General features: G+C 40.5%; 1 pseudogene; it reads right to left on the bottom strand.

The window, feature by feature from the left end:
• LOC109484902 overlaps positions 1-15,618 on the bottom strand; it is a 93,374-nt pseudogene extending 77,756 nt beyond the window's left edge.
• Positions 15,619-18,811: the final 3,193 nt, after the last annotated feature.

Below are 18,811 nucleotides of genomic sequence, written 5' to 3'. Positions count from 1 at the left end.
GTTCCAGTACGTTTTTCTCCTGGGTCAGTTTGTCGGTTCTGTCCTGTAAGTCCGACAGCTGCCTCGCGCCGCCGACTACCTTCCTCTGAAGACGGGTTTTCTCCATCTTTAGCCGGTCCACTTTGAAGTACAGCCATGCTGAAACAGAACACATAGCCGTTAAAATAAATAACAGCAAAACATGTCGATCAAAACCAGAACCGCGCCTTTCTAGCAAAAATCAGTACATTTTATGTCACAGTCCAACTGCCTATCCAATTGCTTGAGTAACAATTCCCTTTTATAACAATAGAAAACATATCGTACATATCATAATTTACGTACCGCAGCAACCTTCCATCTAGATAGGCTAATATCATAAACTGTGGTAAAAATAAATACGTGGTAGCCATTAAGTACCCTTGTGGGATCAACCCAATTCTGAACTGGAGCCAGAAAAATTGTGTAGAATTGGGTCCTCGGTGGCCGCTATAAATACATATTTCTTACATCATTTTTACCCATAAGATATTAGCCCATCTAGACGTAAGGTTGCTGAGAATTAGTCCGGATCTAAACTGAAAGTCCAGAATTAAACTGGAGGCTGTTGGAATCTATTTTCGATAATCATTCCAATTTTACACAATTTTATCGCCAGGTTGGTTAAACATCATGCCATGGCGTCAGACAGACCCAGCCAGGGGGTCGATCTGTCTTAAGTCACAGGCAGACGCGCCCGAGATGTGCGAGTCAAACAAGTGTGATAAGACGGAAGAAGGAATTAGGCCACAGCAAGCGATTTTTATGGATGACATCAGCGCGCGTATTACTTTTCGCTTGATTTTGAAACAAGACTGGCAATGAAAACATACATTACCATGGCGACGATGGTTGCTGTTAGGGTTATTGTTTGCATGGCACTGCCATCATTTCATGATTTTGAGCAAGACAGATACAGTGCACTCCTCCCCCGAGTGTATAGTGAACGAGCCCCGGGGTCACAGAAAGTAGGGCCATCCTGGCAGACAGGTCTTCTGGGTCTTCCCAAGGGTTTCCAGGAATTTGGGCATAGATGTGGGTCAGAGAAATGCCTGTGGACATTCCATTCCTGTGGACAAAATGCCTGTACAATTCCTAGAATTCTTGCGAATTGCACACAAAACTGTACCATTAGGCTCCTCCCTGAGACGTCGCCAAAAAGAAAACAAGAAATTCAGTTGCCCTCTGACAGTGGTCAACAAGCCGAAAATGGACAAAGATTCCTGATGCCATGCCGGAACGTGGATGGCAGATAAATATGAAGAGAGGAGACAAGACAAGGCTCTGATTTAATTCTTTGTCTTTAACTTGGATGCAGTGATGTATGTCCTCCCTTTTACATGTAATGGTGGCTGTGTCGGCAGTGAACGTTGCACAATATAGGTATCATTTCTTGTTTAACAATGTTTATAGTGTTCGACATTAATTTATCTTGTTCTTTTGTGCCCTTTTTTCACCCTATCGCATTATATTAGAGTCTGCGGAGGATGTCATCCATAAAAATAATTATTTTATTCAAATTTATTTTTCGAGGATTGGGCAAAAAGTTATAAAACTTATCTCAGCCCTCTCCTCACACATAAAAGGAAACAATAAAACAAAGTAATAAGAAGAAGAACAAATGACAAAGGTACATAATGAGCTGGTGTACAAATCAAAATCAATCAACTAAATCAAACAAATCGTCCTGTCTGGAGAATAAAGTTGAAAACCACATCGAATATTTTACAGTTGCTGACAAACGACAATAAGGGGTTACCCCAGAGAATGGTTGAACATAAGGTGTTGTCGGTGACGTTGTTTATGTTATGTCAAATGGCAGGATGTTAGTTAAAGATGATAACATGTCAATACGTTCATCAGTGTACAGTGGGCAGTGTAGGAAGTAGTGTACAGCTGTTTCGTTAGAGTGACCATAAAATTTACTTGCTGTGGCCTTAGTAACCGCGTGCAAGCAAAGTGCGCTACATTAAACATAGGGCTCCACTCCTCAAGCGCTAAGCAGGTAGTGTCGCCTGCCAGTCTAACATCGGAGAAATAAATCTCCTTTAAGATTTGACATGTGCTGCTCGTAAGAGATAATACATATATGAAGACACCAACAGAGAATAGAGATAACAAGACTTCCTAATATATATATGAAAACGGCGGCGTGTTAATAATAAATGCTCATAAATGTATACCGCTGTCAAGTATTTTCCATATCATAAGCATATTAGCATCAGGCTGTTTAGTTAAGAAATAGTTACCCCCTGCAAAAATTGAAATATTGGTTTTGGGTCTGTTTGTGTGTGTGTGCTTCTGCGTGTGTGTGTGTGTGTTTGTGTTTCTGCATGTTTTAACGGATATGGTGAGCTCAGTTTGTCCAAGTGTGAGAAATATTGTTTTTGGGTCTGTTTGTGTGTGTGTGCTTCTGCGTGTGTGTGTGTGTGTGTGTGTGTGTGTGTGTGTGTTTGTGTTTCCGCATGTTTTAACGGATATGGTTGAGCTCAGTTTGTCCAAGTGTGAGAAAGACATCAATCATGTCTACATCTGGTCAGCATGCGCTCACTGCTTTCACAGGTGTTAGTTGTTACATGATCTTCAAAACTGCCGTTACCCTTGCGCGATATAGACGTAGATTAGTAGTGCACTAGATAGCAGTTTGAGCTTTGTGTTCAAGAGAGATTTTAATCAATCATAAATACGGGTGACTTGTAAATACCATGGTGAATAAGAAGAGGATCTAGAGTAACAATATGTAATACTTCATGAATATCTCTCGATCAAACTCTTGTTCCTTTTTCTTCTAGAAAAACAGTCGCCGAGCTAATTCATTATGGCCTTGTTCATATGATCTTCAACCGCGATTCGGGTAACTCGCATTCCTCACATCTGGTCCACGTGCCATACATTCATTTCAAACCGTGCCCGGTTACGATTCTCTGAAACCGCATTCATTGTTATCATGATGAAAACACACAAGGTAGCGTGTTATCAATGTTAGAGGTCAACGACCTGCTTGCTGGTGCCCCCTTCCCAGCGTATCTCAGCCGAATATTCGACGAAGTCCCGCTAGAGGCGGTGAAGCTCGTCCTAGAATGGACACATCATTCGACCATTACTGTTCTTTAAGTTGCTGCCACGCAAAATTTGGTATTGCATCTAAATAAAGAGATATCACCCCGTAATCCATGACCAGGTGAAGTCAAATTGAAATCACATTGCGTTCAGACGCAAATCGCGATGCGGGAAAACCGATTTGAAGCCACATCTAAAAGCGGTTTGGGATCGAGGCGCTTTCATTGTAATTTGGAGCGTTTAGATGGGGCAACTTGAAACCGGCTTCGGGGGAAACCACATGTAAAGCGCTTTCACTGACTTCATATGAACAAGGCCTTTGACATAGCTACGTATACGGACTCCCTAGGAATGACAATATGGATCTTTATATACATTATCTAATTACATGTCACGTATCTAGATATTTTCCCTTCGTGAGGGTAAGTGTTCCGTTCCATTAGTTGGGCTGTTCTCTGTTAGTAACATAAGCATGATGGAGACCACAAGCATGAAATGATTTCAAAGCGGACTAACAGATAGTGTAAGAAACGGATAAAGGATGTCGTATGTTATGAAAAAAAAACTGTTCTCCAACTCAAAATTTGACTCACCGGAATTTTCGACTGAATCACTCAGTCTTCCTCAGCTATCTGACCCAAATGCTGTGGACACGTGATTTTTCCCGCGTGTGACGTCAGCAAAGGGTCAAAGGTTGTCTGAAGTCGACATCGCCCCCCGTCCCGGTTGAGCGATGGTTGAAGTGCCCCAATTTAGATGAACTTTAATGCTGATGTCGTATGTTGTCTTAATTAAGCCCATTTTATACTTTCACGACTTTGGTCTCCCAGACATTAGCCGAACTTCCTGCAACCAAGGTGTGGAATAGGTGGGAGCAAAGTCGGTAGGGTTGGCTGTTTGTTCGATATGGTTCAAATTATTTAAAACAGTCGGTCGGTCGGTTTTAACATGGTTGCTAGTGTTCGGCTGTAAGTCAACAGAGTACCAGCCAACCATTCTGGTGTAAGTCAGCAGTTTTAGTGGTGTGTTCAGGGGTAAAATTTGACTCAATTTTAACTAATACTCGTTTCGATTAGTATTCTAAGGTAAGCATGGCCTAAGTAAGGTGAAGGTCGAGGGAAGGTCGTCAATGTGTTATTAGGAGGTCACATTTCCAAACCGGGGCCCGGCCGGACAGTTTTAATTAACGAAAAATCAACAATTTACATCAATAATATACGCAAATAGTTCCCAATATCTTTTTTTAATTTGCTTCGTTGTCTTTTCATGTTTACCGAAGAAAACATATTGTTTTTACTCAGTTTCCTCCCCCTCTTCTGTTCCAAGCACCAACTTCTGACCTGGGCAATGACATGATTTGTTGATGTCTGTCACTATGGTGACTGGTGTTGGGTTACATAATGTTCCAATTTCATGGTCTGCTTTACTCCTGTCACCACATACTCGTAGTGCATGTATGTGAATTGTGTGGGTAAACATTAACAGGGCAGACCATGTCCGAAGGTTAACATTATGCGTTTGCTTTCCAAATGTTACTTCTCTACTTTATCATGCTTTTTTGTTCCATAAGACTGCCCGGCCGGGCCCCGGTTTGGAAATGTGACCGAGAGCATAACAGGGGTTTCACCCACCCGTGAATCCAGTCAACCCCAGAAGGATGATCCACAGGATGACGACACACATGGTGCGCCCCCGTCTCCGGCAGGAGGAAGCTTGAGGATGGGGCTTCTTCTCCGGGCTCTTGTCAATCTCCTTCATGTCCGGTTCTGCAATCTGGAAGCATGTCAACCTCACGGTGGGATCTGGAATAATAAGTAATTTAATTATGTTTACCGATGGAAAACATATTGTTTTTGCTCAGTTTCTCTCTTCTTCTTCTCCAAACAGTGACATCAATGAGCTGAAGTCCTGAACCAATGTTGTGCCTGTTACCATGGTAACTAGTTTTCGTTTACATCATGTTGCATACATGTTGCAATTTAATAGCAGGAGGGATTTAGACTCCTGTCACCGTAATATGAATGTGTTTGAGTAAGAATTAAAAGAGCAGACCATTTGCAAAGGTAAACATTATGCATTTGCCTTGCAAATATTACCTTTCTAGTTAAGGACTTTTTTTTCAATTTGCAATTCAACATGGATAATACAGTACATGGTGGTGAGGTACTCTAGCTGTAGCTAATTTTAACCTCACCACCAAACACACAAGTATATACAGTGACAAAATACATGACAAAAAACAACAGAGAACAACAAATGGGTGGAAATCAATAAATGGTAAAGAAGAACATGTTTTGTAGGCTATGTATGAGATAATCTAGTACAAACCGTTTAGTACCAATAACATACGTTTGGGTGATTTACAGTCTGTATCTAGGTGTAAATCGGGCGACCCTCTAAGCAAAACGTTACATAAGAATTGTTCAGACATGTTGTGTACATCAAAGATAGAGCCTACCAATTAAGGACTTGAATCGCGAATTAAAGTAGATGTGAAAACCAATTCATGGTATACATTGGAAAATATATTGAAGAATTTCTCGAAATAAATAAATAAATAAAAGATGTTGCTGGTGTCTCTTGCTTTATTTTGGCCCTCATACCTGCTGTATACAAACCTGCTTTGGCATCCGTTTCCATGATGCCGGTCTGGATTGACTATCCTTAATAGTGGATTGACATTTTTTTTCATACTACTCATTCTTCTATCGTGGAGAACTAGAATAGAAACCTTTCCAATAATAATAGATGCTGAAATACAATTATTAAAATACTGGCATCGTTTTGTAAACTTGCCCGATTTTAATACGTTTAATTAATCCTTTAAAAAAATTAATTACATTCTCAGGGGAGATAACCAATACAGTGTTCAAATAGGAAAATACATTAAAGAATGTTTCAATCTTAGAGACCACATGTTAGGGAATAGCTAAACCTTTATTGTTATCACTGATATATATTCTTTACGTAATTGTCCACATACATATATTCTGTACGTAGGATGAAGTCATCCATACATGTATTTAACTTTGTTAGATCTTTAGTTGTAGAAGACCATACAAAAGTACCTGAACTCTTTGTTGTGTCAATAAAGAATCTGTATTAGGTAGATTAGCCTTATGTAACTGTATTTTGATATGCACTAGGTAAGTTATGACGCTGAATACTGGAGAATAAAGTGATCACGCCTAAAATATCTACCATGAAAATCTCGCCAGCCCTGATAATTGAAAGAAGCCCAGTGGATGGGAAGGCAAAGGCCAGACAGTACAATTTGCTAATACAGCGCTATGCCGAGAACAAAAACCCACGCAATCACAGCTTAAATTGTTTCTGGCAGTTTCCATTTTTTACCGTGTTTCCCCAGAGACCCTATTTGTATTTCTGAACTCCCCCTTGTCTACGTCTAATGAGAGCTCATCAATCAAATGAACTCAAACATCATTAAAGAGACTATGTGTGATTTGAAAGACGTAAATATATTTAAGGGAGGAGGTTTAGACATTTACATTGTTTAAAGATATTCATTGCAGTTGTTAGGGCTTGGAAACCAGTTTTTTTATAAGTCAATATTCTACTCACCTATATACATACTAAGTTGAAACAACACTGTCCCAATGTACATCGACATTTATGGAGCAAATTTTGGACCAAATGTTGACAAAAAACGGTTACTGGAAGGACCTGGATTGATTTTAGGGTATCACCCACAAAATAAAGGACTAATCTGGGGGCTTGTTTCGGCAGTTTTAAATGCCTATGAAATTGCATGAAATACAAATGTGCTAATGTGGGACAGTACGTGAATTTGATACAGATTGCCTTATTCGTAATATTTCCAGTTTTGCCGCCCTGAAATTGCATTGTTTGCCTTTAGGCCACACCAATTTAATTCTTGGTTAATGCTTCATTTTCTGATTTGCAAAGAAAAATCAGAATCAACTGGAAAATGCTCATATTTTGCCCTGAACAGTTGAAAACAGTCTTTTTCTTAGTAGTTGTTATATTTATTCCATCTTTCAATGCAGCGGTATCATTAAAAGTTCAAAATCCATTGTTAAAATTTTGAACCAGCCTGGTGTGTTGACTTCATGTCTCCTATCGTACCATTTTTGGCCATAATAGGATGCCTGTTTTTATTATTTTTTCGCCCGCCCGCTCCATTATTTTTCTAGAAAAATCCGTTAACCCAAAAAATTAATTGGTGTGGCCTTAAAGCAGAATGTATTATTACATAGGAGAAGAAACCTCCGCTAAAATAACTCCGTGTTGCAGCATATAACTTAGTGGTTTCCCACTTGTCCACAAATACATTACTGAAGCGCTCGGGATTTATATATGTGCATTGTTGAAACTTCAAAGCTTTTGGGTTCATATAAAAGAAATAAAACCCGTAGCAAGTGAACTTCTAACCATATTTAATACCTAAACCACAGACATATGGTCTGTCAGACAAAAAAAATCATTTGAAGTCGTTCTGCTGCCGTCGCCTGGAACATAATCCCCCGACGGCACTACAAATCTTTGATATTATCGTCAGATGATGGTACGGACTTCCATCATCTGTCATAAGAACAGAGGGCAATAATGGTTGAATCTGCTCACTTATTTCTCATCGTAAATCACTTGAGTATGGATTACGCGTATGCTGTCTTCTAAATTCTGGAAAAAGATCGTCTAGTTAATAATAAGCATGGATTTGTAGTTTTTGTTCTACTCAGCGGTAAGGAAGGGTGACATCTGACCATAGATATGTTATTTGATGGTTTCATACCAAACAAAGCCGCTGTGGTATACGGATGAACCAAAAAATGTTCATGGTTTTCTTGGCACTATTGAAGAAATATGTGTAAGAAATGGTACGTACATGTATGTTCATGCTCATTTGTCATCGAACAACACGTAAAAGGGCATATCTTAAACCCAAGTTAACACTACTGGTACTCTATTTTTGGACTAGTTACTACAAGAGCCTCTATGGCCAGAAAAACTTCCTCATTGTTTTTACTTAACGTAAAGGCCGTATAAAAATATTGTTCTATTGGTTGCCTTAGATATTATGAGGAGAAAATTATCGTCTAAGATATCAATCTTAAAGACAGATAGTGAAAAAATATACTCGGAAAACACTCAACGTTCCCCTGAAGATATCATCAGTCAGCGTTAAGCACCATCCTGGGTATCGTGAAGACCAATTGTGATGATGTAATGGTCAATAGTGCTGCCGTGATAGCTCTCCATAGACTAGGGAAGACAATGGCTCTAGCAAGATTTAACACTAGACTATCATCATCCTTTTAGGTTGTTGGTCGAAAATATCTCTTCAGAGCACTAGGATGACTGCAATAGTAGCAAAGGCAACCCAATACTGATTGGGAGATTTCAGTCATAATTCTTCTCATAGGATCAATACTATCTATAGCACATGATAGACACCTTCTTGACATGCAATACGAAGTACTTCGGTAAATGTCCTCACCACATGAGTCGTTCGATCGCAGCACCATCGTCTTGTACCACCATCTCAGTCTGGAACGGGTCGCGCATATGCTGTTCAATATTCACCTACCTGTCTTGTTCCATGGACGGCTGCCAAGGAAGCTTGCCGCTGGTTGTTTGAACTTTCTATATATTTTCCTGGAAATTCCTTGACTTGAAAATCGTTCAACAACCTACAGCAAATGTGGCCACATCGTAAGGCAAATCTTATATTTTATCCCTGTTTAATTCCTGTTCCTACTCGTTTTCCTCCCTTTGCTATCGTCTCGTGAGAAGACACCTAGATGCAGCATTAGTATTCAGTGGATAAACCACACTGAATCGGCTGTTACTTAAAATAACGTAAGCATCATTTAAAATCGATGATGTTTCTGAAATGGAGGAAAGGCGTATCGAAGCGTTGGGGGCACTTTTAATTCACACTCAGTACGTCTCTCAAAAACATCCCTAAAAGGGAAGAATTTGTCTGATTTTTTTTTCATTTCATTATCAAAATTTATCACAGAAACTACAGGCCTTACGTTATTCAGAACGATATTTTACTTTAGGCAATGTACCTAAATTAGGCCCCTAAATATCTTACTTGTACTGCAAAACACAACCCGAGTTTTGCAATGTCCATCCTTAGTCATTGCAGCTATATTCTGGGCTTCTAACTGAACGTTTAAACATACGGTAAGCCTTTGCTTCGTCTGATTTTCTTGCATTCATGTCAATGAATTGTTTCCAATAAAGAAACACACTAGTCTTTGTTTTAACTATTTACACACAATTGCAAGACAAGAAACATTACATTACCGTATAAACTTCCTTACGGCTCGTCTGCGGCCGCACGTATGACAAGCTACATTCCACCAACCAGTCTATGAGCGCGACCGACAGTCAACCGAGTTCCTCTCACTAATAGCAACAGAATGAGCGATGTTCAGAATGAACACATGCCGTGTGTCCTACGTAATTTCTCACCAAGAAGGCAAACGCATCAGAATCCTGGCTGGCTAGGGCGCACCAAACGAGCTATAGTTAAAACTTTATTTCACACCCAATACATCCCGGAGACTAGATTTACGTTGCACTGAAGCGTGCGAGAGGAAAACCACTTCCATAATCAATTCATCTCGGGTATTTAATGCACTGCTGGCAGTTGTTTCTGCCTGCAGCGCCAAAAATGAACGTGGGTCCTTCGTGGCAATCTGTGTTCAGTCACCAGAATAAACTTTGCACAAAACGTGTCTATTGCTTTGGCTTGATTTATCTAGCTAGGCTTGGGAGCTTAGATATTCTTTTTTTTTTTCTGCTTTGAGGCCTGGAGGTAAGGAATGCAGAAAATATTAACCTATTACACTCAAGAAGGGTGGTAAACTCAAGTTTATGCGAGAAGTAGTTTGCCATTAAATGGAATTTTGAGTCCTACAAGGACAGATCTGCGGTACCAGGAACAGAGGGGGGCTACGTAAGAGATGGGTAGATGACATAGCGTGCGTAGTCCAGTGGTTAGCGATCCTGCCTCTGGACTCAGAGGTTGTGAGTTCGAATCCCGACTGATGTCGCTCACTCGACATGCATGCTACTGTTCAGGGTCGCAGTTCTTCGGACGGGACGTTAACCGTGGTCCACTGTTCATTGTGCTTGTCTAAAAGGGCTACAGGAATTTCCCCCGTACAATTAACCTATAAATACTGTACATGGCGTCTGTCTTCTCTGTCACGACCAGTGGAAGATTAGCTCTTCAATGAGCTAAACTGGTTCGAGATTACTTTCTTTTCACATGGAGACTAGACAAGCAGGTTTGACTGCACAGAGATGGCCAAGGACAGAGAAGGATGGAGAAGGCCTGTGCAGGATGCTACCACAGTCTAAGACCCTCCAGACAAGGATGGGACCTGAGCAAGAGCAATTTTGAGTACCCCCTGAAAGAGCCACTGTATTAAAGAAATACCTCATCATCACTACCTCATCCCTGTAGCCGAACCGCCTTGAGTGTGCGTGTGCACCGCCTGGATGGAGAACCTGTCCACCGAAACAAATCGTCTTCCAACAGCCGATGTCGGGTGGTGACTGAAGGCCGTAAATATCTCCAGTATCGATGGCCGAGACCGGCGAACATAGATTGAACCAATAACGAGGTATTCGGCCCATCAATATTTCCTGCCATTTGGCCTCGGATGTGAGCTCCTTTCAAAGGCCCTACACAATCTTAATGGCATTCGAAGAGATTCCAGGGTAGCAGAACTGGATTTTCTTGTCATCTTTTTTTTAAATGTAGTAAGTTGCACCAACCCTATATACCATTATGTACATATTACTAATACTTGTAAGAAAAAAGGCGATATCACTGAACGGAAAACGGTTGCTTGTTACGTACAATAGGCTGGTTATAGATATTTATTGGTGACACTGATAAAGAAAAGGACTCCAATCTTCACGTTTAGGGGTGCTATTTCAAACTCTATAGTTATAAAATGATGACAAATATGTGCTAAGAAAGGACAATGAAGTCAACATGGTACAAATTTCGTTATCCAGAATATGTTTTTGTGCCAAGCTGAAATCGCAATCACTACCTTTGAATCTGTAAGCTGGCTGCACAATTGTGAATCCCTGCTCTCAGCATGTCCAGTGTCCAATAAATATGTCTTCTTTTCTAATGGCATATATCCCATTCATCCTTGTTGATTATCCATACTTTAAAGGTATTCGTTGTCAGAGTGGTAAATCGTGTTTCTTTTAAGTACAAGCTTATCCTAGGTCAACTCCTAAGTCACTATATATTTCTAAGTCTAAATAGCTAAAAACAAGATTGGAGTGCTGTCACATGCTGAGTGACGGTCAAATCCATCTTCTAAAATAACTGTTTTATTGGTCAAACATTACCCGTGCAATCGCAGTCTTTTATAGCGCTGAATTGATACAGGGTTTACAATAACATAATATACACATGGTACATATATCATATTTGCTCCACACGCTTTTTTAGTCTGTGTGGTTGCCATTCGGCGCCACCAGGTGATCTCATTATGACTTTCCCCAACCGACGTAAGGTACCCATTCACACCTGGGTGGAGTAAGGAAAGTTGTGCCTTTCCCGAGGGCACAACGTCGACCACGGGGCGTATGTCCAGACAAGCCCCGGGTACAACTCTTAGGAAAGTCGTGTAAAGTCTCTTTCCCGAGGGCACAACGTCGACCACGGGGCGTATGTCCAGACATGCCCCGGTTACAACTCAGAATCAAAACCGGTTCTCGCTGTTTCATAGTCGAACGCTGTACCACTACACCACCCCGACGCCACAAATCTACCTGTATATTGCATATTCGTTGGATTTTGCACTACTGCATAGGTTACAGATACAACGGAGATTTCAGACGGTGGCCTTCAAATTCACAACTCTTCAGGAAATGCGTTTCGTTAATTCATTGGATCTGCAGTTGGGACTGTATGAATGGGGGTTAAATCATCTGTATTACAATGATCAAGCAATAAAAAAGGCTGCATGGATAAATCTTAGGACAGCCCTTTTTCTCTTGCTATACTAAAAGAAGGCAAGGCAAGTAAGACAAACTGTTGCCATGTGCATCGGATATTTTGATGTTTCAATTTAAAATCATTTTACACATAAATTGCTGGTACATGTCATTCATATATATAAGAAAATACGTTTTGGTGGTATTTCAAAAAATCGATCCTGTTACATCAGATTTATCTTCTACAACAGCCCTGAAGTACATTTCCCCAGTCTACTTTAATCGGGTAATACACCACCTCCTGAAGTCCTCCATATACCGCCCACTTACTCTCCCATGCGGCACCTGTTGTGGTCCTAAACAACTTCCTTGTGGAACCCCACAATATAACTTACGTTTTTTGCTGTATGACTCGTTTTTGTTCACCTTCCAGTGACGTTTGGACAGGTATGACTTGGTCCACGACAGCGCTTCTTAAGACAGCCCGTATCTTGTGAGCTTCTTTAGAAGAGGGGCGAGGTCCACCAAGTTGAAAGCTGCGCTGTAGTCTACCAACACCACTGAGGTCATCAGTCCTTTTTTCATATTATACAGCCACTCTGTCATGTTCAGGAGAGCTGTTTCGGTAGAATGCCGTTTTCTGTATCATGCATATCTGTGTCTCTGATTGATGACCTGATCAGGAGAAGTAGGACACTATGTGTTCACTGGCTATTATGTCACACATCTTGCCACAAGTTGTGTGACATAATAGGGCGACCCACAGGGTGAGAGTTCTGTCCAGACAGTGGCTTACTGCTGTCTTTTAAAAGTGGAATCACCTCGGCATGTTTTCACTTTGCTGGGAAAAGGTTCCCGTTGCAAAAGACAGGTTTACTATGTAAGCCAAGGGTTGTGGTATGACATCTGAACTAATCCTTAGCAGTTTGTTGTCTATTCCATCATAACTTGGAGCTTTGCCATCTGGTAGTCCTGACAGGAATTTGTGCACTTCCTTTGCTGTGACTGCGTCAAAGTGTTTGTTTCTCGTGTGAGTCTGCATGTGAGTCTGCATGTGCAAGTGAGTCGCCTGCCCTGGATCTCAGCTTCTTTTTTTCTTCATCCATGTTTCTCATCCCAGAGCGTATGTTGGTGACCTTACTCTCATAGAACTTTTCAAAATGTTCTACTACGTCCCGGGGTTTGGTAAGCAGTTTAAGTTTCCATCTTTCTGCACACAAGCTGGGCTTACTGTATGTTTTCTTCCAAGAAGGGAGCTGATGTTATTCCAAGTCGTTTTTGGAGTTCCCGGGCATGCTGTGTTTTTGCCTTACGACAAACTGATAACACTCTGTTTCTCAGCTTCCTGCATACAGCCCAGTCTGTCTCCATCCCTGTTGTTTTGGCATCCCTCTTTGCCTCATCTCTATCTAGACCGTTTTAGTCAATGGCATCACGTAAATGATGTCATACTGAGTCCATATATAATATAGTGCAAAGGCACTTAAATTGCTGTAATGTAATGTAATGACAAATTTTCGACATCGCATATGTGATGTACCTCACATATTTTCCACACTCAATAAGAGATTCAATTAAGTGCTTGAGATTGCGGCGTTATCGGAATTCTGCAGTCCTCTTCCGTCCGCAGTCCAATGGGTACCCCTACATCTAAACATAGCTTATAACCACCCTTCTTATCACCGGATCATTTTATCGTTGTTAACCAGGCCGCAATAAAGTTTTATTGACGAAGTTCTTCAAAATCTCGGGATGGGTCTTAAAATGCTGTAAAAGTACGTCATGTTTAACATGAGCATAAATTATGGGGTCTTGTGGCGTAACGGCAGTGTTTGACTCGGAGCCAAGAGGTCCCGGGTTCGAATCGTGCCATGTCACTGATCTTGTGCACTTTGGAAATGCACTTTATACGGCCTCCCTCACTTCGCTCAGGTTTAAATGAGTACCTAGCTTTGGTTAGGGATGTTTGGGGAGGGCCACACACTACGCACGTTGAACAAACACACATTTCGAAAAAAGAGTAGGGACCAGCCTAAGTGTGCCATGATCCAAAGTCCTACTGTCTTGAGTAGGTAATTCTTTTGAAATCACCCGGACAGAGGTCTGGCTAGCCTTTGTCTTGTAGTGATGCCGGAATGATCAGTATGATGCCCGTGGGCTTTAAAAGAGACAAGGAAAAAAATGAGACTAGAAAGGTAATATTTGCTTATTCAACTAAACAAATGCATAATGTTTACCTTCGCATGTGGTCTGCTCTGTTAATTCTTTTTCAAACACAGTCACATATTATATAGTGACAGGAGTCTAAATCCCTCCTACAATAAGATTGCAACATTTTGTAACCCAACACCAGTTACCATGGTGACAGACTGTCTGGTTTGTGACTATTGACCAGGACAGTGTTTGGAATGGAAGAAGAAACATATGTTTTTTCTTCGGTAACATAACAACGCGTTGTTAGCAGATATTACACTATCCTAAACACTTGTTTTTAATTAACGTGTTGACAAAAGATAAAAGTCTGTTCACACGATTGCCAAGTTGTCATTCGTTTTGATTTATATAGCACCGCTCCGTAGGATGCATTACGTTTCAGCAGATACAATCATGCATCTGTAAAAAGCCAATACGATGATGACCTTTAAGTTCCTGCAATTATCGGGAAGCAATTTGTCTAGTGCATTGAAGTTGCACCAGAAGCTAAAAGGTTGCCGGGTATCTGGACATATCACCAAGCAAAGTCAGAAGATGACATTTTTGACGTATTGAATACAGAGGTAGTATTATTACATTATTATAGTATTGCATTTCATAGCATCTGTCCAGATCATAATCACTTTTAGCCCGCCCCCGTCTAGATAGGGTTAAGACATCGTTACCTGTCTACACATATCAACCTTCTGTTTGTTTGTTTGTTTATTTGCACAACTGCAATAAAAAATTACATAATACAAAATTAATAAATAAAACAGGTGCAGAAGGAGGAAAAAAGCTTAATTAGCTTATGCTAAGTCCTCCTCCTCTATACTAACCAAAACTAAACATAATTGAATTGAAATAATACACACATACATAAGGAATTGTTATCAAAATAATTCAAACATGGGCAAAATGGTACAATAGCAATAATGAAACAATAATATACATAAATTGAGATGAAATGAAATTGATATGAAATAATACATACATACATAAGGAATCGTTATCAAAGTAATTCAAACATAGGCAAAATGAAAAACAATAACAATAACAATGTGAAACAATTAATAGCATAAATAAGATAGAAAATACACACACACGCACACACACACACACACACACACACACACACACACAAACATCAAACTGACCGATATCTTCGTTTTCGTCCCAGTTGGAGCGGTAGTACGACCTGGTCCTGTCGTCTCGTCCAGTAGTCTTCCTCCCGAACGATCCGGGTAGCGTGGCCGTCCTTAGGGTACCGTCACAAAGCGTGTCGGGCTCCGCAAACTGCACGTGGCGGGGTCCGTTAGCAGCTGCAGCCTTCATATCGGCGCTGATCGTGCTGTATCGCGTGTTTTCCCATTGGGGTCTCATGTCTCCTCGGTATCACTACACCATCTTTACCCTAGAGGTAAAAAATAGACATTCTTAGCATTCTTAGTCATGATACGTTGTTGAAGGTTAGATTTCCAGGTAATAAGATACGCCAAAAAGCAGTTACACAATCAGGAAAAAGCAGGAATCGGCCAGTTTACCATTGATTTCGACGATATAGACAGTTTTTGCGCAATGAAAAAATGGCGCCAGGTAGGCCACTTTGGTCAATGGTTTGGGTACGATTTTCTTGTTTTTGTCAACAAAACCACTTTTGTCTCTTTTGTGGTCAATTTAGGCAGGTTTAGCACACATCGAACTAAAAAAAAAGTTTTGCGAAGGGCGAATAACTTTTTCTCCGCAGATAATTTTGTACCAAGAGATAGCACTGCAGATTATTGCAAGAGACCTTTGACTCTCTGTTACGTCGAGGCATAGAGAGAAGTTCGCAAGCTCAAAACTCACTGTCAAAACAGGTTAGACTTGAATTATGTAGTGTTTAAACTGGAGACCTTTTGTACGAGATATCATCATGTATGCAATGTAAAAGTACCGGTACTGAACTTTATTTGCTTCTTGCCTCAATATGGGCTATAGCAACATACAGTATATGCATTAAAATCCAACGTACCTATATACACATAACATTAAAAGAAATTAACTAAAAGTAAATAAATACAATTTATCAATCAACCAATAAGTGAATCAATTAAATAACATCGAAAGTAAATTGTAAATCCTAAAGTAAGTGGAACACCATGTAACAAACCAACATTAAAAGGGAAGCAATTGCAACAAAAAGTTGTAACAATTAAGACTACAAGAACAATTATAACGTAAATGTAGATCAACAATAAAACAAGCAGTAAGAACAAATGGAAAAAAAAGTAAATCCGCAATAAAAACAATATGGAGAACACATGTTAGGTAGACAAGGATGACGAAGGCTGTGATTGTTGGATAATAAGGTTGAGGAGTTGTTGTCTAAAAGTGAATGCCGTGTGTACAAATTTTCATAATTTAAGGATAAATATTGCATCGTGTACTTTTACTGCGACAGTCCCAGGGCAAATGTAACGGAATGCCAATAGAGGGAACTGCAACTTAATCTAGTCATTCTCTTTGCCAGCACCATTTTAAATCTTTAAATCTAATAGACTAGATATAATGTATGATGCAACACGAGACGTTTTTGCCAACGTTGGCTGGTGGAATGTTAACCTAGATTTCACTACAATGTGGTATTTCTGCATTTGAACCTTTTAACCCTGTCACAAATATATATGGCATCCCAAATTCTAGTCGAACTCCCCCCTAACTATGGCTAGAAGTAGGTCGGATGCAAGGTCGGCTGGGTCGACTGGTGTTCAGCCAGGTCGGCTACTGTTCGGGTGCACCACCCGAATGTTTCAAAATGTTTAAAAAACATTCAGGTGTGGACGAAGGTTTCGGCCATGTTTTGCCGGTGGCTGGCTAGTGCTTGGGAGTAGGCCAGCAGTGTTGAGGGCTTTGATTCACATTTAACTTAGATTCGTTTCGATTTGAAATTGTTTAAAATTGTGCTAGGTGTCTCCAGAACATCATGCAATCTCCGTTGGCTGATGTTCATGGGCTTCTTCTTCTTCTCTGGTCACCACTGCTACACTCTTCCCCTCCAATACTCCGCACATGCCCTTTCTCTCGGGGTCAGGACTTCCAGGTCCTCCTTGATGCAGGGTTCGGGCAGGCAGATGCAGACAAGGAGGTGCCTCATGGTCTGCTCCTGCCCACAGTCACATACAGTTTGTCTGTCTGGGACGAGATCCCACTTTTCCTCAGTGTCCTGCATTTTCCTGTGCCTGTTCTTAGGCAGTTGAGACATGCCCAGGTTGGCCATGCCTCCTCCACTCCTGGAGGGAGGGATTCCTTCGGGGTAAAGGTTAGCTTGTGTGGGGATTCTAGGAGATGGAGCTAGCTATATCAGACCGAACGACTTGTTACACTCAATCTTTGCACATTTAATTGCAGGAGGTGTTTAAAGCCTTCTAGAGATGATGATCCAGCCGTGCTTGGTGGCAACGAGTTTCAGTCTACGATAGTTCTGAGGAAATACGAGTTTTTGAACACCTCAATTCTTGGTTGATAACTCTGATATCAGATACTTAGTGTTTGGTACGTCCACCACCAGTTTATTAGTCATTTTGTACATCATGCACAGTCTGGACATTCTACGTCTGTCTAAGTAAGGGTCATTAGGAGATAGTCAAGGGCACTGACTTCTATCCCTTGGGGATCCTGTGAGCGGATATATTCTGTCACTTATCTTAATGGAACCCTGCGTTATAGCCGTGTTTCATCGGGGACCATTCCTGTTGCTTTCTGTGTTCCTTTACGATGACCTTTGCCGATAGTGCTCACAAAAAGCTGTAGACCCAAGCGGCCCTCTTGCACAAAGTATGTACAGAGATGTAATGGGTTATAAAACCTGAATAGAACCGATGGTGCCGCAGGCTATGCTGTTGCATACTCGCTTAAAATGTATCATCTCTCTGGACATGTGTTGATACCTAGCCGACGCTTTGGTGACTGTCAGTCACCTTCCTTATAGCGCAGTACTGCCTCTCCCCCTTATCAAAACAATTCATAACCCTCTGTCTATTCTTTGCGAAAGAAGAGATACGGGCAAGAAAATTACATTTCTGAAATACATAGCTGAAGTCCGTAGAACAATTACAAAGATGAAAATTTGTAAAACAAATAAACAAAATGAATATAGAATTAGGAAAATATTTATCAAACATTTCCCCGTGACTAGAGGTTTTGTCTATTCTGTCCCAATGAGATTGAAGACGAACAACATTTTATTATGGATTGTCCACTGTATGATGATAAACGCACAAAGCTGTTCAACCTTCTCAACGATTTTTTTACATTTCATGGCTATAGATAAAGTCAATTTGATTGTAGAATGTAATAACCCTTACTGTGTACAAATAGGTAAATATATCAACGAATGTTTAGACCTTAGACCAAGTACCAGCAATATAAGTTGATTCATTTATTGTCTTGTACGTTAGTTAATTTTGTTGTACCCACGAATCTGTCTGTTGTTTACATGTAGTTAAAACCTTACGAAAGTCTCCATACTTTTGGAGTGTCAATAAAGTTATATAATCTGTCATTTCCAGGAAAAGAAAATTGACTTACTCAAAGT

This window comes from Branchiostoma belcheri, unplaced genomic scaffold, assembly GCF_001625305.1.
Source record: "Branchiostoma belcheri isolate BF01 breed outbred unplaced genomic scaffold, Haploidv18h27 scaffold71, whole genome shotgun sequence".
Classification (NCBI taxonomy): Eukaryota; Metazoa; Chordata; class Leptocardii; order Amphioxiformes; family Branchiostomatidae; genus Branchiostoma; species Branchiostoma belcheri.
This window is presented reverse-complemented; position numbering and strand designations above follow the sequence as displayed.